Source organism: Mustela nivalis (genome assembly GCF_964662115.1).
Source record: "Mustela nivalis genome assembly, chromosome: 4".
In the NCBI taxonomy this organism is placed as follows: domain Eukaryota; kingdom Metazoa; phylum Chordata; class Mammalia; order Carnivora; family Mustelidae; genus Mustela; species Mustela nivalis.
This window is the reverse complement of record NC_139023.1, coordinates 63,991,392-64,012,682: the sequence shown is the minus strand read 5'-3', so window position 1 is coordinate 64,012,682 and position 21,291 is coordinate 63,991,392. Positions and strand designations below refer to the sequence as shown.

Genomic DNA, 21,291 nt, shown 5'->3' with positions numbered 1-21,291 from the left:
TGGACCCCAAGAGGAACCTGGGTTCTGCAGTGATGGTGGAGGACAGGCCAACCCTGAGATGGTGGGGGGCGTCCAAGAGGACCTCATGAGGACGGGCAGCCCCCAGGCCCACTGCACTGTCCAGCTCTGTTGCCAGCCCGGCCTGTGCCACTTCTTCCTTGTTCCCCAGAGACCCCACCCAAGTTCAGAGCCAGGTCTCCAGGCAGCCTTGAAATGCCGAGAGTATTGCTGACACCACCCGGGACCCCCCCATCCCAGAGGTCCCCATTTTACCTTTGCCAGTGAAGGCTGGCCCTAGTCGCTTCTCTGTTCCTTCTTTTTGTTTCCCTGAAGGAGAAACATCCAGAGAGACCAGCCGTTCTCCCCCACCACCCTTGGCTCTGGGGCTCAGGCAGGGTCACGGGGGGGCGAGGAGGCAGCTGGGGGGGGCTGCGCCCCGAAGCCTGCAGTGCCCCGGGCTGGCCCAACACACACACAGCTGGGCTGTGAGAAGAACAGAATATGAAATTCATACTAATGTTCTGTTTAGCCAGGATCTGAATTTCAAATCAGGCCCCATGGTGATTCAGATGGCCGGCAGCCTGTCTCCCAGAACCTGTCAAGGAGTGCGGAGCAGCCAGGCGGCTCTCTGCGAGGGGCCCAGCACCTCCAGCCAGGGTGCAGGGGCTTTGCCCCAAATAGGTGGGTCCAACCCCCACTCCTGGGGTTTACTCGCCAGCGTTCCCCCAGGAACCACCCCTTAATGTGGGGGTTTGTTCGGGTTTGTTGAGAAAGAGCGGACGACATGTAAGCTATTTAACGCATGCGCCCCGGTGAGATGTGATAAATGCCTCCCATTGCCCCCTGTCCTCTGCGTCTCCCCAGTCAGACCAGCTAATACACCCATGATCTCACCGTGTGTGTGTGTGTGTGTGTGTGTGTTTGTGCAAGAACCCCAAAGTCCCACTCTCAGCAACGGTCAGTCCCACAACACGGTGTCCCAGTATGGAGTCATCTGCTCCAATCATAGTTTTCACGTGAGCCCTTCAGGCCTTACTCATCTTACAGCACAGAGCTCATGCCCTCAGACCCACCTCCCCCCTCTTCCCTGCCCCCAGCCCACCCAACCACCTTCCCGCTGTTTCCAGGAGTTTGACTTGGTTTCTGATTCCTCATACAAGTGACACTGTGCAGGGCTTGTCTTTTCTCTGTCTGGTTAATCTCTCCTGGCATCATGCCCCAGACCCATCAGTGCCGCTGCAGGGGGCTGAGCGGCCCCTTTCCTGTTAACTCTGCCACACTCTGCCACCGGTGACACTGTCCACCCAAGCACAACACTCAGTCATTCCCTCTTTCGTACATTCTCTGTCTCCCGTGGCCCCTCTGGGCCTGGCATCGGCTCATGGAAGGCTCTCCCCTCGCTGGGACACCAAAGGCATGGTCACTGTGACCCGTTCCTGGCACCTTCTATCCACACTCAGTGTGTGCAGATGCTGAGGGCAAGAGGTGATGCTGGAGAGGGATGTGGGGCCTGGCAGCTGCAAGGCCATGAGTCCCCGGCCAAGACTTGACTTTATCCTCACCTCCCTAACTGCCCCTGACAGTTGGTCCTCAACTCAGCAGCCAAAGTGATCCCTGGGAACCCAAAGTCAGACCAGACCCTCCCATCACAAGCCCCGTTTTTACAAGTCTCTCTCAGAGAATATGACCTTTCAGTTGAGTCTCGAAGGATGGGGAAGGGTTTGTCCAGGGGAGCGAGGCCCTTCCCCAGAGGGTTCCTGCCTGGCTGGAGGGTGTGTCACCTGGAGGAGAGGTGGCAAGCAGGAGTAATCACCCCTCACCGGTCTGGAGGTGGGAGCCCAGTGGAGCCAAACCTGAGGGGAGCTCGGAGAGTCTGACCCTGGTCAGGGGGACACTCCCACCCCAAGCTGGGGACACTCCCACCCCAAGCTGGGGCGCCCTCCAGTCCATTTCACCACACCGAAATGGGAGCCCAGCAGCGAGGGTCTGTCCCACTCGAACCCGCGGCTGCAGCAAGCCTGGCTTTCCCCTCGCAGAGAGATTCACAGGCACTGCCAGAAGGTCCATCTTTTGTCTTTAGATGTGTAAGAAGTAAACACGTTCCAGCTCTTTTTTTTTTTTTTTTGAGATTTTTTTTAATTTATTTGACAGACGGAAATTAGAAGTAGGCAGAGAGAGAGGAGGAAGCAGGCTCCCCGCTGAGCAGAGAGCCTGATGCGGGGCTCGATCCCAGGACCCTGGGATCATGACCTGAGCCGAAGGCAGAGGCTTTAACCCACCGAGCCACCCAGGTGCCCAACACGCTCTAGCTCTTGCCGGTCCTTTAAACATACCTTGTCTCCGAATAGCACGCTGCTGAGGTCACCGACTCGGCGCGGAGCCGCGAGGCACATCTGGCCAGCGCACGGGCTCCCCCACTCCCTGGCCAAGGGCCCCTGGGGTGACATCTGAGATCCAGGAGCCGCTAGGACGCTCAGCCGGGGCCGGGGGACCCACTGTCGCCCACCTGCCCCAGGTCTCCCCAGACCTGGCCCCCGGGGAAGGGCACCCTTCCGCAATCACACCTGCTATACATGAGCCTTCTGATTGGCCCACATACCGCCAGTGATTGGTCAGTGTGCAAGCATGTGATACCCATCTGACCAATGAGAAGAGAGCTGCTGAGGGTTGGGGCGCCGGCCCCTGCTCTAAACGGCAGAACTGGAGTCCTGGCCCTCACCTCTCATCCTGACTCCTGGCCCTCACTCCTCACCTCTCCCTGCTCTCACCCCTCACCCTCACCCTGACTCCCAGGACTGACGGGCTCTGCTCTACATCTGCACACAGCGCGCCAGCCACCCTGCGCCCACCAGCAGGCCGGACAGAGCAGCGAAATGGAAAGCCCGGTCCCTGGGCTTCGTTCACAGAGCACCTGAGTGAACCACCGTCAGGGCTGCCCTGCCCTCGGTCTGAAGCTCATTCCAGGGAACTGTGAGTTTCCTTACTTAGTCATTCTGAGTTGTATTTGCTGTTGCTTTTCAGCCAAATGTGCCCTGACTGCCTCCCAGCTAGTTCTCCAGCAAGTCCGTGGCAGCTCAGTCTTTTGAGCAAACTTATTTTCTGCTATAATCAGCCAGAGTTGAGGGGAGTCTGGGGGGACTCAGCGAGTTAGGCGTCTGCCTTCCGCTCAGGTCATGATCGCAGGGTCCTGGGATAGAGCCCCAAGTTGGGCTCCCTGCTCAGCAGGGAGCCTGCTTCTCCCTCTGCCCTTCTCCCCTCTCCTGCTCACTCACTCTTTCTCTCTCAAATAAATAAATAAAATTAAAAATAAAACAAAAAAAAAAAAAAAACAAAAGCAGCCAGAGTTGGTTTCAGTTTCTTGCATCAGACTCTCCTCTCCAGATAAGAGGAGAGCCTGAACTCAGGCCTGCCTGACAATGAGTAATGGTGCTAAAACAGGAATGAGGGAATGTTTAGAATCAGAGATGAGAGAGAAGGTAGAGCAGGGGCTGGGGCTCCAAGACATAACCACCCCTCATGGGTGGGAACACCAAGGTCCCAACAGGGCTCAGGAGGTCACAGCACAGGAACATGGTAGGCTCAGATCCGGAGGTGACAGTGCAGGAGCATAGTGGCGTCAGATCTGGAGGTCACAGAGCAGGAGCATGGAGGGGCTCAGATCCCAGAGGGACTTGAATGCCAAACAGAAGAATGTTGACAGTATTTTTTTTTTTTTTTACTTTTTATTTATTTGACAGACAAGAGAGAGCACAAGTAGGCAGAAAGGCAGACAGAGAGAAAGGGGGAAGCAGGCTCCCCATTGAGCAGAGAGCCCGATATGGGGCTCGATCCCAGGACCCTGAGATCGTGACCCGAGCCAAAGGCAGAGGCCTCAACCACTGAGCCACCCAGGTGCCCCTGTTGACAGTATTTTTAAAGTCACAAGATTTGGGGGCACCTCGGTGGCTCAGTCAGCTAAGCATCTGCCTCTTAATCTCAGCAAGGTCTTGATCTCTGGGTCATGAGTTCAAGCCCCGTGTTGGGCTCCACATTTGTCATAGAGCCTACTTAAAAAAATAAAAAATAATTAAAATCACGAGACTTTGACCAAAAGAGTTATCTAGTGAAATTGGCACTTCAGGGCGTTTGCTTGGATGTGGTAGTTCGGGGTCCCAGAGGGAGGCCTGGCATCCTCCAAGCTTCTACCATGGGTACCCACAGCACCAGTACCCACAGCGCCTGTCCAAGGGAGCGAGTGCTCTCTTTTCTAGATGAGTCCTGGGGCACGAATCAGGGAAGGGACTGCTGTAGCCCCCCAGGTGGTCAGGAGCACAGCAGGAATTCAGAGGATACCAAACTCGGGCTGTTTCGCTGCATCCTGACACCCCAAGCATTAGGAGTTAGCACACCAGTGTGATCCCCCCAGGATCACCCACACTGCTCTAGGAAGGGGGAGACCCCTAAACAAACCAACGAAATGCTCCTGTAGTTCTTGTAACCCAGCAACTGGGTCACTAGCTTTGAAGCTATCTTGTCTCACAGCTGCCAAGGCTGATAGGTGACATTCCATCTTTTTATGCTACATTAATTCAAATAAAGCCTTTTCCAGATGACAATCTCTGTCTCTGTGTAATAAAGTATGCTGAAGAAATCTTACCACTCTGTGGGAGCGGGGAGAAAGGTGTCAGGACCTTGGAAACACAGAGTAGATCTTAGACCCCGACCAGGGAGGCAGAGTCCAGAAGCTTCTGCTTCCGCAGGTGGCTGCAGCAAAAGCAGGCTGGCAGGGCCTGGATTAATCCCAGCACTGTCTGAGCTCACTCATTTGCCCCTTACCAGTGAGCACTGAGAACAGAGAGAAGCTGAAGTGATCAGGGAGGCTTCATGGAGGAGGAGGCATTGATACTGTGCATTGAAGGGTGAGTAGGAGCCAAGAGCATTTAGAGCAGGGAAAGGTCTTTCCCTGCAAGGGGAAAAGCATGAGCTAAGGCTCAGAGGCAGGGCAAAACTGCAGGCCAAAGCAGAGTCCCTTCACGCCCCCCACAAACCTCCCTTTTAAACTCGTCTCAAACAGCGGAGATGGAGGGGGCTACATTCCAAAGGAAGACTTGCTATTCACATTCTCCTTGAACAAAACTTTCTGGCCAAGATTTTTAAATCCTCTTCCCTCTTGGAAAAAAAAAAAAAAAATACATCTCTGGTTTCCAGCTTGCGTTTTTGGCAACATCGTTCGCCAGGTCTCGGCATTCAGGAGAAGCGATGCGCTCAGAAGGAAGGCGTGCGGCCGCCCGCAAGGAAGGAGGCCAGGGCGGGGGTGAGCCAGCTGGGTGGGAGCAGAGAGGGAAATGGGGAAGGGGGGCCTGGGAAGGGTTCTGCTCTGAGGGGCGCCACCAGAAGGAAGAGGACTGGCGCCACGGAGTGCCAGCCACATGCACACACAGTGGGCACTGCCCGCGGGTGGCCTGCCTGAACCCGAGGACGCTTCAGGCCCCACCGGCCTTTGAGGGGGTCAAGCCTAATTAAAAACCTGTGGGGTCCACCTGGGGAGTTGGGGACGGCCTTGGGGGTTAAACAGACAGGTCCAGAACTTCTTCTAAATCTAATTCCCTCAAGAATCTAGAAAGCTCCAGCCCAGTCTATGCACCTGCCTCCACCTCCAGCAGTCTTGTCTACACTGTGACTCGAAGCCCAAAGATTCCCAGTGCCTCCTGCCCTGGGCCACGCCCACTGCCCTGGCCCTGGGGCCCAGTCCCCTTTGTCCTGGGAAAATTCAAGACACCACGTTCCAGAGAAAAATATCTCCCTCTTCAACTGGGCTGTGACTGGTGGGGTTCTCTCAAGGGCCCTGGACAAGGAGGGGGCAGCAGCCCAGTGAGCTGCTCACTTCTGTGTCGGGCTAGGGTTGAAAAACCCAGGCTCCCTCGGCTCTGGAGAGCCCCAGGGGGCAGAGTGCTTGGTCACAGGTGATGCTAGCTGGGCCTCTTGCTCTGTGTCCTCGGAGACAGGCTGGGTCCAGCCTCAGATCGGCCATCTCCTATGGAACTTCTCCACGAGGAACCTGCATATGCCAATATTCGGAACATTTCCTCCATGCCCCTCACCGCCCAACCCCAGTCACCGTCCCAAAACCGAGCAGAGGACAGTTAGAACGTCTCGCTGCAGCACAACACGGGTCACCAGTTCTCCCACCTGCCACGAGTCCGAGCTAAACATCACCCTGGCTCTCTTTCCCGTTCTCCCAAGTTCCCATTTCTGGCAGCGTACCCTTATGGCATCCTGCCTCTGGGCACCAAAGTCCGCTGCAACCACGGAAGCCTACCTCATCTTCCATGCTCAGAGCCCCCAAACGGGCCTCCACTGTGCTGGCCACTGCTCCCACTGGACACCCCTAGGCCCTTGGGACCCTCACCGGGAAGAGGAGCAGCCCCTGAATGGGCACTTGGGTAATGTGTGAACCTTCTGCTCCCATCAGAGGGTGGGTTTCCAAGAGCCACGCCTGGAAAGCTGACCCACAGGATGGAATGGAGATGCACCTTCCAGACACACCAGCAAGGAAGGGGGTGGGTGGCCTTCAATCCGCACCCCCTTCAGGGATGGCCTCTGTGGGGAGGCTCTGTGCCTGGGCCACACCCTTCCAGGGGGAGCGGCATCTGAAATGTGATCCAGTCTGGGGTAGAAGGACCCGATCATTTTGACCTAATGTTTCCCAACCTGAAGGGTCTTTTGGCTCCAGAGCTCTCCAGAGGGCCGAGCAGGACTGGCCTTGGACCTGCATCTCACCTGGATGCCTTCCTCAGCTGAATCCGCTTCCTTCCCCTCCTTTCCCAGGAGCTGGGTCCCAAGGGTCCTCCCTAAACCCATCCCCTGCCCCCGGCATGCTACACTTCACCTTGGAGTTGGCTTCCTAGGAAGCCAAGCCTGGGACACCAAGATGTGTCATGTGCACACCAAGAAATGTGGTGGAAGCCATCCGTTGTGAACACTTGGGAAATGAGGCCGGGTCTCAATACAGACTTGGAAAGAAGTACGAGGGCTACACAAGGGACCAGAAGGTCTCATGGACCAGACCAGACCAGGAAGGATCTGTCCCAGGGCCAAGGGCACAGGCTCCATGCAAGGCTGGCAGTGCGGGGAAGGAGAGGAGGGAGCAGTTGGCACAGAGACAGGGTTCCATCGGGGAGAACAAGGGTCAGAGGGAACAGAGCAGAAAGACTCAGGCAAAGAACCAGAAAGAATAAGAGAATGCATCCCAGCCCCTGGACCCTCCAGCTGTTCTGATTGCCATTGTTCTTCACCGTAATTCCCTCTGCTGGAAGGTTCTAGAAGACTCTCCCACCTCCCTTTCAACAAGCAGGCTAGATAGCAACAGTCCAGAGTTCATTGAAAAGTTTCAGAATTTGTTCAGGGACCCAGGCTTTTTTTCTTATCTTCTTGCTTTTTTTTTTTTTTTTAAAGATTTTATTTATTTATTAGAGAGAGGGAGAGAGCGAGCACAGGCAGACAGAATGGCAGGCAGAGGCAGAGGGAGAAGCAGGCTCCCTGCTGAGCAAGGAGCCCGATGTGGGACTCGATCCCAGGACGCTGGGATCATGACCTGAGCCGAAGGCAGCTGCTTAACCAACTGAGCCACCCAGGCGTCCCAATCTTCTTGCTTTAAGATCCTCAGCACGTAGTTTCCTTCCTTATATTCACAAACTGGTTGCCAGAACACCAGGCACTACATCACCATTCCAGGCAAGAAGGCAAAGTCTAAGTAGGTCCCAGAAATGCACTCAGATTTCAAGGACAGCACTGGGTCTCATGGCCACCCAAACTGCAAGCATGCCTGGTATCTGTCCTTTATCGGGACAGAGTGCCACCTGACACCAAATCAGGGTTCTGGCTGATGTAGGTTGGGAAGGGAATATTGGCTAGGCAACTTCTCCTCTCCCAGCTGCACGGCCATGGATGAGAGGATCAGGTTGGAGGCAGGAGGCCGGGGAGGGGGCTGGGCAATGGTCTTAGGGAGAACTGAGAAAGCCTCAGGGGAGGAGGAGAGGCTGGCACACCCCACCACCAGGCCACCCATCTCCTGGTCTATGGGAGGAGCAGACTGGACAAAGCACCCACCCGGCCAAGCAGTCGGACATCTCAAAGCCTCAAACCTTGGCGGGGGGTGCGGCCTGTGGGGCCATGGGCCCATCACAGCAGCCTCTCCCAGACCCCCCTGGGTCCACTGTCCTCCCCGACGCCGCCTCCCTGAGCAGTACCCAGCCCAGGTCCAGGTGGGAGGAGGGGTCCCATGGGGAGGGCTGAGCAGGACCGTCCAGGGAGGCAGAGTGGGCCCTGTGGTTGGTGCTGTGGTTCCTTGGGCAAAAATCCCACCGGCTCCCTTCACTGCGGTCGGGGTTTAGAGCAGCTCCGGCTGGAGGGCTGCGGCATGCAGGCTGTCTCTCTGATCTCCTCCCAGGTTTAAATTCCAGGCAGGCGTGTGCCAAGACCTCCACCACAGGAGCCGCCCAGTGGGGAGATTCTTAGCACCTCCCACCGCCCGGGCCCCCAGACGTCTCCCGCTCCCTGTGGTGTTGTCTGGGTGGCTGGTGGCGCCCACACGCACTGGGAGACAGCTGGGCAGTCTTCTCCATCCAGAGCCCTGTCCCTGGCCCTCCCATGCCACCATCAGTGAGATCCTAACATGGGCACTTGCCTGAGCCTGCCCCAGTTTCCTTCTCTGTCCTGTTCCCCGTTACCCCTCCAGGATCTCCCCTGCAGCCCCGCCGTGTCCAGGCCTCTGCATGGCCAGTCCTGAAGGACACACGCTCACACACAACTCACACACGTGTACACATGTACTCACACACTGCACACGCTCACACACCCTCTTCCACACATGCTCCCATGCCCATCTCCACCCAGCCAGGACATCCTGGCGGTGGCCCAGTGGTCCTACTGCGGCCATACTCCGCAGCCATCTCCTCACACAAGACCCGGCAGGGAAGGGGAGGGGAGAGGCAGAACGGGGAAGGGCCGGCCACTCCTCTACCATGGAGTCCCTTCCCGTGGGCCCTTCTCCCTGTGCAGGGATGGGGGTCCCGGCCAGTGACCCCAGCGGCCTCCTGGCAGTGACTCTGCACCAGCAACCCCATGCAACCCAAACCCTCCTCAGCCCATGGGAGCTGTCAGGCTGCCTCTGTCTCTCACCGAAGGTTCCAGTTGTGTTTAGGGTCCCGCTCGCATCTCCCACTTCCAGGGCCCTTAGGTCAGAGTGAGAACCCCATCATTGCTCGTGGGCCCAGGGTTCAGTCTCTGGCTTTTCCCCTGTAAATTCCACAGCCTTGGGGGCCTCCTTGCTTCTGGTCTAGCTCTATGCCCTAAGGCAGGTCACTTAACCTCTCTGGGCCTCAACATCCACCTCTTAAGACAAGGATGCTGGGCCCTGCTTGGTCCCGCCCTCAGCATTGGCCCAGTCACACTGCACGCGGGACAACAGGCGCTCAGACCTACCTGTGTCAGTCCCTCAACTGACAGCCCCACTGGGGTCACGTGGAAGGGTGCGGGAGTTCCTAAGAGTCAGGGATGCTGGGCAGACAAAACAGGGAGCATATGAGCCCGTTTCCCTGGCATGGGGGTCACAGGGATAATGAGCTTCCTGCCTGTAGAGCGAGATCGTGAGCACCCCGTAGTAGCTTGTCCACTTCTCTGAGAGAACCACAGTCACCCCCTCCCAAAGGAAAGGCCTTACCGCGGCCCCAGGCAGGCAGCTGGCGGCACACCTCCAGGTTTTCAGTCTCCAGAGTGACTGGTTTCCCAACCCAGGCGTCAAAGGAAATAAGGACAGGGTGGAGGGAAACAGGCCTGGAGGGGGCTCGCTGGCCTGTAGAAGGCACAGCAGGGCCCCACTGGGGACACCCTATTAAATTCCCACCCCGCCACATCACTGCCAAATTCGCATTTCCCCCAAAAGCTCACCTTGCCCACACACTCGAAGGTGATGTTTGCCAAGTTCCAGCCGAGGACACGGCGGCTACACAAGCACACAGCACGGGGAGGGTCACCTGTTGGTAATGACCTCACACAGAGGCTCAGTGCTGGCTGTTAGCTCATGTCCTGCCCATGGCACAGTCTGTGTCCTCACACCAATCTCACGCTCCATGCAAATGCCCAGAAAGGTCCCTCCACCTGCTCCCACTGTGCCCTTCTTCACGGCCGGTGCACCTGGACAGGTGAGGCAAGCACTTGCCTTCAGGACCCAGGACTCCATGTGGAGGCCACTGCCGGCAGGAGGGGAGGGAAGGGGACCACCCGGGAGGTATAACACCTTTAAGAGGCTCCACGAGGATAGGTTTGCCTGGAAGAGATTCCGGAATCCCCCTGGGGTCCAGCCGATCGTGTTCAGGGATAAAATGGCAAGAGAACCCAAGCTGTTGTCATATCACTGAGAGGCAAGCTGTCAGAAACACATCACCCTGCAAGGGTGTCCTACAAGCTTCCCCAAGAAAAGGGTGCTCTGCATGTTGCGGCATTCCCCCATCACCACGCTGAGGGTCACATGACCCCGTTAACACCTGGTGCACATTTTCAGGCTCACAGATATCGACTGACAACTTCCTGGGTCCTAGACCTTGCCCCGGGACCACTGCCCCGTGGTACTGCGGCAGTGCCTGGCACACGGGACCGGCTCTCGGGGAAGTAGCAAGGGCATCCGGGAGGGGGCACTCTCAGCATCTGGCTTGCTGGCTCACCTTTCCTGCGGCCAGCACACAGAAGGTTTCTAGGGTTGAAAGAAGGAATGGACAATCGGAAAATAAGATGGGCTGCTTAGAAACCATTTGCTAGATGTGAATAAAACAACCCAAACAAAATCCTCAGGGACACAGCTGCCGCCCAGAAGCAGCTTCGCATGTGAGTCACTTGTTTTACTCTCAAAGCCAAATTTTACTCTCAATTTCTCAAAGCCATTTTATTCTTTTTCCATCCCTGGCAAGCTTGCCAATTTTAGCAAACAAAGATAGAGGACACCCAGTGAAATGTGGATTTCAGATTAAACAACAAATTAATTTTTTTAATGTAAGTATATCCCATATGTTATTTGAGATACACTTATACTAAAAAGTATTCACTATCTGGAATTCAGATGCAATTAGGTGTCTTACCTGGTAATCCTATTCCCAGGCAAGGGCAAGAGTGCGGGGTCAGCAGAAGAGCTGGGACTGGCTACACTGGGTGACATGAGAAGAGCCCAGGACCCCCAGGGCCGGGCACGCTAGAAGGGAGGCCTGCCTCTCGGGACACACCCTTTGTGCCTTCTGAATTTTGTGCTGTGTCCATCAGTTATTTATTTAATTTCTAAAATAATTACTCTGAAAAATGAGACTCAATATTAACATTAGGGAAAGCTGATGTTCAGCTCTCTCCTAAAGCTGTTTTCCAAGTTATCATGGGAGTTCCACATGCCAGGTGACAGGTGCCGGAGTTCCCCGCACCCGGCCAGCCGCCAGCTTCCACTTTCAGGTTTAGGGCTGACACTCCCTTTCTCCTTCACCAACGTGATGAAAGTACGAGCTTTAACAAGAACCACTGACGCGTCCGATCTCCCCTTAGAACACTGCCGCAGCCCTGGGAAGGGACGGAGCCCCGACCCACACCTCAGCCGGACGAGCCCTGAGAACACGACCCTCAGTGGAAGGAACCAGCCACAAAAGACCATGCTGTGTGATTCCGTCCGTGGGAAACATCCGGAACAGCTATCCAGAGGGACAGAAAGGAGGCTCGTGGCTGCTTGGGGCCACAGTCAGGGAACGGGAGAGACACGGGCGACAGTTCAGGTTACTTCCTGACAGGATGAAAATGTTCGAGAATGGCCCGAGGTCATGGTCGTGGCTCTGAATGCGCTGAAAAGCATTTAATTGCCTATAAAGTGGGCGGGTTATGGGGCATGAGAATTACATCTCAGCGAAGTTGTTCATTGTCTTAAAGATGTCAAGGTCCCTGTGTTACCTGGAGGTGGGATCACAGAGGTCCTGGGAAGGGCTGTGTGTTCTGATCACCCAGCCCCTCCTCCCAGCCTCATTTAGCCCACCACCTATCTCCTTCCTGGACTGAGCTTTCCCCCACCCCCACCCCGGTGGTGGCCCCCCGCCCCACCCCAGGCTTTCTAACTCCTTCTCACAGCCCCACCCCGGCAGGGGAAGAAGGGGGACTTGTCCCAGGTCCTCCCGTTAGCCCAGCCTTCACCTTCCTCCAGGTTCCCTTCTGCCCAGTCTTCCCCCAGACAATGGGTGGGATGTGCTCACTCACTCCCTGTGCTGTTGGCTGTCCCTTCTTCCCACTGGACCATGCACACCACGTGGTGGGCGTCACACGGATGGGTCCCCAGCACCTATGACAGTGCCTGCTACCTACTGGGACCTTAAAACCTATTTGGGGCGTGAAGAAGATGGGGGAGGTTCCTGAGCAACGCCCCCCCCAAAAGGAGCAGGGCAATGACTAGGAATGTCTGAAAGCCCCAGAAATAAAACAGAGGAGCTCAGAGATCCGATGGTACCTTTGGCTCCTCACAGGCATCCAAACTTGGCCTGGGCAGCTCAGACAGGGCATCTGCACCCTCCCCTCCACCTGCTTCCCACCCCTTCCCCCATGTGGCTCAGGCGAGGCACCACCGTCCCCGGGTTCTGCCTCACGCCTCCTCTAAACCATAACAAACCTAACCCGGTACCCAGATGAGACCTCCCTCCATGCAAGCTCCCAACACCCCTGCCACCACCCCCACGTCCTTTCCTCCCTCCAGCAACTGGGGGTTTGCCAGAGCCAGAGCCCCTGGAGGGGTGGGGGGACCCCTGCTGGAAGAGGGAAAAGAGAAGGATCATGGGCCACCCCCACAGCCCCACTGCCTTCCAGTTAGAAAGCATTCTCATCAGCATCCGATTTAAACTCACCCAAGGAGCTGAGCACCAGGACCCCCACATCAGAGGCGGGCCGGCCGCCTGGGCACAGATCCGGCTCCAGGCCTGGCTGGGGGCCAGTCGGGCCCCAGGCCGCAAGCTGCCCGGGAGGAGGGCCAGCCCAGCCCGCTGTGACGTTCCCTAAAGGAAGTGGGAGGCCCCTTCTGCTCGGAGAAAAGCTGGCAGAATTCCGTATCTGCACACCGAAGAACCAAAGTTAAAATATTGTACCAAAAACATGAAAGGTTTTCATACAGAAACCCCTCTGGATGATCAGCTTCAGCGAGGCGCTCAGAAAGGCGGCTCCCTCTACTGAAGCCCGTCCTTGGAGTGGGTTCAGTGCCCCCAGATGAAGAGCCCATGGGCCTCTGCAGCCCACAGCAGGGGTCTGTGTTTTGTACTTGGTTTCCATTTTGTTGGGGCTCTGCCATCAAAGCCCTCTGTGCCCCATGAGGACATCCAAGCCTCTCGTGCCCACCTGTTCCCAGGACCTCTGGGCCATCTGAACTTGGACCCAGCCCATCTCCTGGCCCAGCACTGGGCCTTTCGGAAGGACTCTACGGATGGGCTGCCTGGACCCAGGGCAGGGGGGGAGGGGGGCTCTCTCTTGCCCTGGGACCTGAGTTCTGAGGACACAGAAGCCTGGATCTCAGGCATTCAGCTTCCTGAGCTGCCTGGAAGGACCGCAGAGGGAAGCCAAGGCCGGGAGGAAAGCCAGACCCAGGAAATGGAGAGAGAAGAGGGCCAAGGAGAGCTCTGAGAGCCAAGGGTGGGAGAAGCCCCGGGGCCCCTCGATGCGGACGGACCGGCAAATGCAACCATGTCCCACCAGACAACAGAGTATCACGCAGTCGTAAAGGAAGGCGACCCTTCCCCACGCCGTCCCATGGCTGAACCGCTGAGCCTGGTGACATCAGTCCATCAGAAGGACCAGTTCTGAGTTCCGGAGCTGGCAGAGCGGGAAGGGGGGTGGCTGCCAGGACCATGGAGGGGGGCAGGGGGAGCCTGTGCTCCCTAGGGACAGGGTATCAGTTTGGAAAGCTCGAGGGTGGGCACAGCTGCACGACGCTTGGCTCTGAAGGCCCTCTGTGCCACTGGACGGGCCGCTCGGCCCTGGCTCAGGTGGTTTTAGGTGATGTGGATTTTACAATGTTTTTTAAAACCTGGGAAGTGTGACTTGAAATTCTGCTGAATGGGATGCATCAAAGGGCTTCCACAAACCAAACAAGGAAGCCCAACAACACAGCTTGTCCACCAGCCGTGAAAATCGCTCTTGGAATTGTGACAGGAGTCATGGTATTTTTTTGGCATTTGCAACGCCCTAGGCCCCTCTCAAGCCTGCTCCGCTAAACGCTTGCTCTGGCTTTGGACAGCGGCCGCGGGCCCAGCTGACAGTGGCTACAGCCAGGCAGGGTCTGGTGAAGACCATTAATCCCCAAACAAACACAGGGAGGTAGAGACAATTCTCCTCCCAACTTGTGAACTTGGCAAAACCGAGCTCTGGGACCCGCCAGGGACACCGGGCCAGTGAGTGGCAGCAGGGCACAGTCAAGCCCAGCCCCTCCGGCCGGAGCTTTCTTACCTTCTAGGTGTTTCTGCGTTGACAGCATATGCAATGTTCACAGCGGTGAACTTGGAAATCAAGGGAGACCCTTCACGTTCCACATTCCACATTTCATCAGCGTGATTCAACTTATTTTCAGTTGTGGGTTTTAGTTCTGCCACTGAAAGACATGTTTAAACAATAAAATTTCATTTACATGGGAAGGTAGGATTCTAAAAATAAAAAATGGGTACAGGCCTTTGTAATTAGAGAGACCTTACCCGCCCACTGTGTACGGGATGAATCTGGCATAACCCAGGGTCTGCAACCCACTTTCAGCAGAGCCTGGACCCGGCTGAGCACCTGTCCTTCCTAATTCCCTGAGCCAGGCCTCTCCCCGCCCCCTCCCGCCTCTCCCCTTCCCAGACTCCACAATCCACTCTCACCGGCACATCACACCACGCAGTGTCTGCGTCAGAAGCCAGTGGGGACGACTTCTCTGTGACTCGCTGTCCTGGAATACCACAGTCTAGGGGCAGGACTGTGTCTTCACCCCTGGACCCCTGATCCCAAACACCCAAATCAGGGCTTAAATAAATATGGAAAGTAAAGAGGGGTGGGGAAGGTGGGACAAAGCCCGGGGAGAGGGCAAGATGTGGGGGTGATGGTCAGGATGGTATTGACCCAGGAGAGACTGGGCGGGGCACCTCAGCAGGGGCTTTGTACATCCACCACTAACTGCTAGTCCTTCGAGGCAAAAGCAAGTTGTCCTCAAGTACTGGTTTGCGATGGCAGCAGGAGAATGAAGTGAGCCCAGTGCAGTCGCAGGGGTGGGGGTGGGGGATCCCATTCTCCAGGGACAGTCCTGCAGGGATGCCCCAATGTGAACAACACAGTCCCTCCTCCTTCCCACAGGCTCTCTGGGCTCTGGACACACCAGGGGAGCAGATAGTCTCAGCTCCACCTCCTGCAGAACTTGGGTCCGGGTGCCAGCAGCCCAGCTCCAAAGCCCCCCATCTCAGCCCCATGCTACTGCACCACCTCTCATGGGCAAGCAAAGCCGGCCAAAGCCCCGAACAGGGGAGCTGGATCCCATCTGGCGGGAAGGGGGCAGGGAAGGGTTCCTGCGGCAGAGCCCAAGGCCCTCCCATGCGCCTGGCATTGAGTGAGTAGGGAAGGGGAGAGGCCTGGAAGGGTTTAGGCAGGTGACGACCAAGGTCAAAACTTTATCTCAAGGCCGGAACGCCTGAGTGGCTCAGTGGGTTAAAGCCTCTGCCTTCGGCTCGGGTCATGATCCCGGGGTCCTGGGATCGAGCCCCGCATTAGCTCTCTGCCGAGCGGGGAGCCTGCTTCCTCCTCCCTCTCTCTCTGCCTGCCTCTCTGCCTACTTGTGATCTCTGTCTGTCAAATAAAATAAATTAAAAATCTTAAAAAAAAAAAAACTTTATCTCAAGGCCAACTTTTGGGGAACCCAAGCTGAGACACAGGATGAGAAAGACTTCACACATAGCTGTCAGCTGGCCCACGAGGGGCATGGGATATGAACAGGAATCAACCTTTGCTTCAGGCCCCTGGGGTTGGGCAGCCCTTGGTCGCAATAACATCAATTCGCTAAACTGGGAACATAATCCCATGTGGAGAAGAGGACATAGGGCTCAGGGAGCTAAGTGGCAGACAAGGAGGGGCTCCCAGAGCTATCTCACTGCACCATTCACTCTGTGATGCAGGGAGGAGGGAAGGGGGAAGGTGTCCCCGCCCAGCCTTAAAGGACCACCAGGGGATGTGGTCACAGCCCATGCTCCTGTCCACACTGTGAACTGGCTCTGGGACATTGACATTGTGGGCCTCTGTCTACCTCCTGGCCATCCCTCAGTCCACCTGCAACCAGACCCAGGGGCGCGGAGTCTGGGAAGGATGATACTTTCCTCTGGTGTTCATGGTCCCTCCCCATGGAGCAATATGGCCTTTCCCAGGCACCCAGGGCCAGGGAAAGCTGGCAGTCTCAGCCCATGAGCACCCCACTGAAGAAAGCCTTGGTGCCCAACCCCCTTGGGATCTCCCTGGGGCCAGATTCTATCTTTGGTGGGAAGTCAGGGAGGAGGCAGAGGCTGATTCCATCCTCAGACCATCCTCAGTTGGGCTGACGGATCATTGCCATCCGTTTGTTTCCCAGAGCCTTGGCAGCCCCTTGCAAGCACTGGAAATCCATAAGGTGCTTTTTTAGTATCTCCCATAGCTTTAAAGAGAGGGAGAAGAGAGAGAGGGAGGGAGATGTTCTGAAGACTTAGATCTGATTCATCCCTTACAGCCATGGGTCAAGGATGAGCCTGGGGGCCAGGGGAAAGAAGCATGGCAGAGATGTTTTCTGTAACCACTTGAAAGCTGGGTCTGGACAATCCGACCTCCTGGCCCCCAGGAAGCTGGGCAGGTTTCCAGGCCACACTTCTCTAAGCTCTTTCTCCGTACACATGGCCAGGGGATGGGTGATGCCAAGGGCTTTCCCAGCTGAATATCCATTGTGCATGTGCTGTCTGGTATCCCCAGGGACTGAGAGGTCCTCCCTGTGTCCATGTCATGGTGCTTCCTTCTTTCCTCCTTCCTGGCCTCCCTCCTGTTTCCATCATCTCCCTCTACCGCTCCAAGGTAATGACCATTCCACTCATATGCCTGTCCCAAGACCCCAGGGCTGCCATTAGAAAGAAACAGCATGTTTAAAATAAAATGGGCTGAGCCAGCCTCCTCACTGTCTCTCCTGCACCCCCAGACTCAGTGGGTCACCAAACACGGGGGCTAACAGTACAGGAGTCCACCAGCACCCCTGCCTGCCCACCCTGCTAACTCCGGGCCTGCAGAACAGGGCCTCCTGGGACAGCCAGGGAAGAGGACTTGCCTGTCCAGGAAAGCCCCCGGGAAACCCCGACTTGGGTGTTCGAAGGAAGAGGGGGGCTGAAATAGGGGAAGTATGGGATGGCTCAGATAGGATGCAAACTTGAGACGAAAGATAGCATATTTGCTCAGAAATGTGGTTTCAAGCATCCTTCCATCCATTCATCCATACAGTCAAGCATCCATCCATGCATCCCTCTGTCCATCCATTCATCCATCCATCCTTCCATCCACAACCACTCAGCCATCATTCATCCATTCACTGTCCATCCATTCATCCATCCATCCTTCCATCCAGCTATCCACGATCTGTTCTCTCCATAAAAACTTAGTACACTAGGCATCTCGTCAGTGCTGAGAACCATCCTCAAGGAGCTCAGGCCAGGGGCGCCAGTGGCTCAGTCATTAAGCGTCTGCCTTTGGCTCAGGTCACGATCCCAGGGTCCCGCATCGGGCTCCCTGCTTGGCAGGAAGCCTGCTTCTCCCACTCCCAATCCCCCTGCTCTCTTGCTGTGTATCTCTCTGTCAAATAAGTAAATAAAATCTTAAAAACAAACAAACAAACAAAAAGAAGCAGCAGCAGCAGCAGCTGCAGCTCAAGCCAGTAGAAACAGAAATGCAACAAGACAACACTGATGAAGGTTGGTGGGGCTGGACCAGAGAAGTACTGTGGTCTGGGGAGGCCCAAGAGGCACGTGACCCATAGACGGAGTGCCCAGGAGGGCTTCATGGAGGGGGTAGTGCCAGAACCACATATTAAAGGATGAGTAAGGCACCCAAGCAAAAGGAATGGGTGTTTCTCTCGGACAGCAAACGCAGAGCGCCATAAACTGTGAAGGCCCTGGAGGCCAGTCTGAGGGGGCTGGAGGTCAGGACACCAGGGGCAGGGAGAGGTGGGGAGGGAGAAGGTGGAGAAAAGATAGTTGTGTGGATGGGGCTAGCTGGGGAACGAGCCCACAAAGGGGGCAGGCCCTACTGGTGATGGATGACTCTGGAGAGGAGGTCTTCGGGGGAAGGTCTCTCCCTTACAAACTGCTGTTCCAATGGTCTCACCCATGCATGGTCAGATGTCGAAGGCCAAAGCAGGCTGACCGCCAGTGCCAGGGCCCACAGCAGCGCCGGGCATGGGGCTGGCGGGTCACACAGCTACTGGGTCGGGGCAGGCCCGGGGATGGCCTGATTCCCATTCGCAGCCACAGTGCACGTAAACAGCTGGCTGGGCAAAGAGACGCAGGTGTGAGCAGGTGGAAGCCGAGCTGGCACCGGGGGCACGGCCAGAGACCCCAGGCCTTCCAGGTGGAGCCCTCGGCTCGGGGCCCCAAGCAGCATGCAAAGCTCCTCACACGAGTTTCTACAATTAGAGTTTTGCAAGGGACACATATTTCCCCTGGTCACGCAAAGTGATTGGAGCCCCTGCTCCTCCCAGTTCTGTGAGGACAAATTCCAAACGCCTCCAGCATTCTCCTGCGGGGACCTATCTGCCAAAGATGCCTTCCCTATCCGCAGGAATAGAAACGCAGGGACAGAAAGGATTTCCGGCCTTCCCGGCAATGGGGCATACTGAATGCCATTTGTTGCACTGATAATTTTTCAAACCACAAATAGTGTGTTCAAGATATTTCCAGGAACGAACAAAGAAAAATCGGGGACAACTTATTTAAATCATCTCTCTTGGCTGAACTCAGCAGAGTGGGGGAAAACAGCAGTGCCCAGGAGCACTCGCTGGGGGCCCAGACCCAGTGAGCCCCATTTATCACCTGGAGTAGACCCTTACTTCCAGACGGAGCCAGACACCTGGCAAGCAGGCCCGACATGTCCAGTAAATCAAGGCAGACACAGGGAACTGGAGGCGGGGGCGGCCCACAGAGGCCTCTGTGGAGGCCACAGAGAAGCCTGGCCTCCGGGAGGGGGTGTCAGGGGCCCAGAAGGAGGCCTTCTTGCAGCGCTATCTCTATCCCAGTGCATGGGGGAATCCGAAAAGTGAAGAAAGGAACCAGAAGGGAATAGTGATGGGGGAAGGATGGTGGGGGAAACAGTGCCTTCAGACTTCCCAGGGCAGCTGCTATCTCTGGTCACTCTGTCCTGCTTAACAGCCCTGAGAGGAAACAAGCCCAGCCCTCATCCTCAGCCCAGACAAGAGCAAAGACCTCCCAGTATAGCCAGGGCCCTGATGGAGGAAGGATAAAGTAGCTTGGGGCAATCCAGGAAAGCTTCCTGGAGGAGGGGACGGCTAGGTTAAAGCATGAGTCGAAAGATAGCTATTAGCCAGGCAAAAGGACTTGGGGGCAGGGAGTTCAGGAGAAAAAGAAGGAATATTCTAGGCTGAGACTCTAGACAACGGAGGGTGTGCAAGATGTTCAGTGTGCTTATGGGGGTTGGGGGACTGAGGGCAGGGGTCCCTGGGGCCAGTCTTCCTGGCACATGCATTGATCCTGGAAGCAGCAGAGAGCCGCCTGGACGCAGCCAAGGAGGAACTGCGCGATCAGACATCTGCAGGAGCCCTGCCAGCTAATAATGGCTTCTCTCCATTGAGAAACCAGAATATTCCCTTTATGGCTGGGGAAGTTGATTTTGGAAAACGTGGTTTCTATCTGTCGGCCAATAGATCTCCAGACACTGAATCCTGAGCCTCCCCAGCATGGGCAGGCCTTGGCCACGGGGCCCAGAGAAGAATGTGGGGTCCCTAATAGCCTCACTCATGACCTCACCCATGAGCTCTCTTCCCCTGAGCAGGAGGGAGATTGGTCAGAGTGGGCCAGAGGACCCTCCCCAGAGGAGGACCCATCAGGAGGGTGGCATCAGCTGCTAAGTCCTGGAGGAGCTGGCAGGCTGGGTGGAGGACTGAGGTGAGAGCCTCCCAGGGTTAGGGTCTGCCCTACCGTGCCGGGGGCTCGTGTGTTGTCAAGAGCGACAATGGGCTCCAACCAGCATGTAAGCCAGGGCTGTGTTTTAGAGCACAGGAAACAGGGCCATAGAGAAACAGACGCCATGCTCATCACACAGTGAGTCAGGGACAGGGCCAGCCGGGAACGCAGGTCCCAATTCCCCACCCACAGCTCTATCCTCCCCACAGCACTTTCCACCTGCAGCTGTCCCTGAGGATTTGCACACCCTGGGGATTCATGCACGCTCCAGGGCCTGGGTTGGAGGTCTCAGCTCAAGCACAGCGTGTGAATTCGCCTGTCCACACCGGAGTGTCCTCTTCTGGCCCCCAGTGGACAGGGTGGAACCCCCCACATGGGGGAGCGCACACCTGCTGGCAATGCTCATCTCTTCCAGAGATGCCCTCGCAGAAGCACCTAGAATGTTCCACCACCTCTGCGGCATCCCTGAGCCCAGCCACGCTGAACCAGAAAACTGGCCATCACAAGGTTCTAGCTATGATTCTATCACAGGGAACCACGCCCAAGATCTCCCATGGGCCCAGCCCTCTCCTGTTAGGGATATAGAAATGAACACAGAAGACCCCCATCCCTACCTTCAAGGACCCCACCATCCAGTGGAACACACAGTTTAGTCCTTCCCTCTGGGGACAGTCTCAGGGGCTGTCACCCCCTCCCACTATGGCAACAGGCATCACCAGGCCACCAGGACTGCCTCCCCCCAGCCTAAAGGCAGTCTCTTCTCCCTCCAGGGGGCCCTGCAGGCCACTGCTACCTGCCCCCCTGCAAAACCTACCTGCCTCCTGATGACTCTGAAGGTCTGCCCATGTGGCTCTCCAGATCCCCATTACTTTGGGGTAGAATTAGAGTCCGATGCAGGTGACCCCTTTGTCACCTGACCCCTCCACATCCTCATCACGAGCCGCAACACCTTGGTTATAATTGCCAGGGCAGCAAGCAGCTGCTTGATTTTCTCTGCGGACAGCAAGCTCACTATCTACAGTGATCACGTTCTTTATGGGGGTCCCAAATCCCTCCCTTCTACCCACAGGCCCTAGTTCACGATGCAAGCTTGACTTGA

General features: G+C 56.4%; 1 long non-coding RNA gene across 1 annotated transcript in view; it reads right to left on the bottom strand.

The window, feature by feature from the left end:
- LOC309863063 overlaps nucleotides 1–21,291 on the bottom strand; it is a 71,162-nt gene that overhangs the window by 42,034 nt on the left and 7,837 nt on the right. The window contains exons 3-4 of the long non-coding RNA XR_014310872.1: nucleotides 14,482–14,623; nucleotides 9,928–10,173 (exon numbers count right to left, since the gene is read on the bottom strand). This is a non-coding gene — a long non-coding RNA (uncharacterized lncRNA). The remainder of the gene's footprint in view (nucleotides 1–9,927; nucleotides 10,174–14,481; nucleotides 14,624–21,291) is intronic.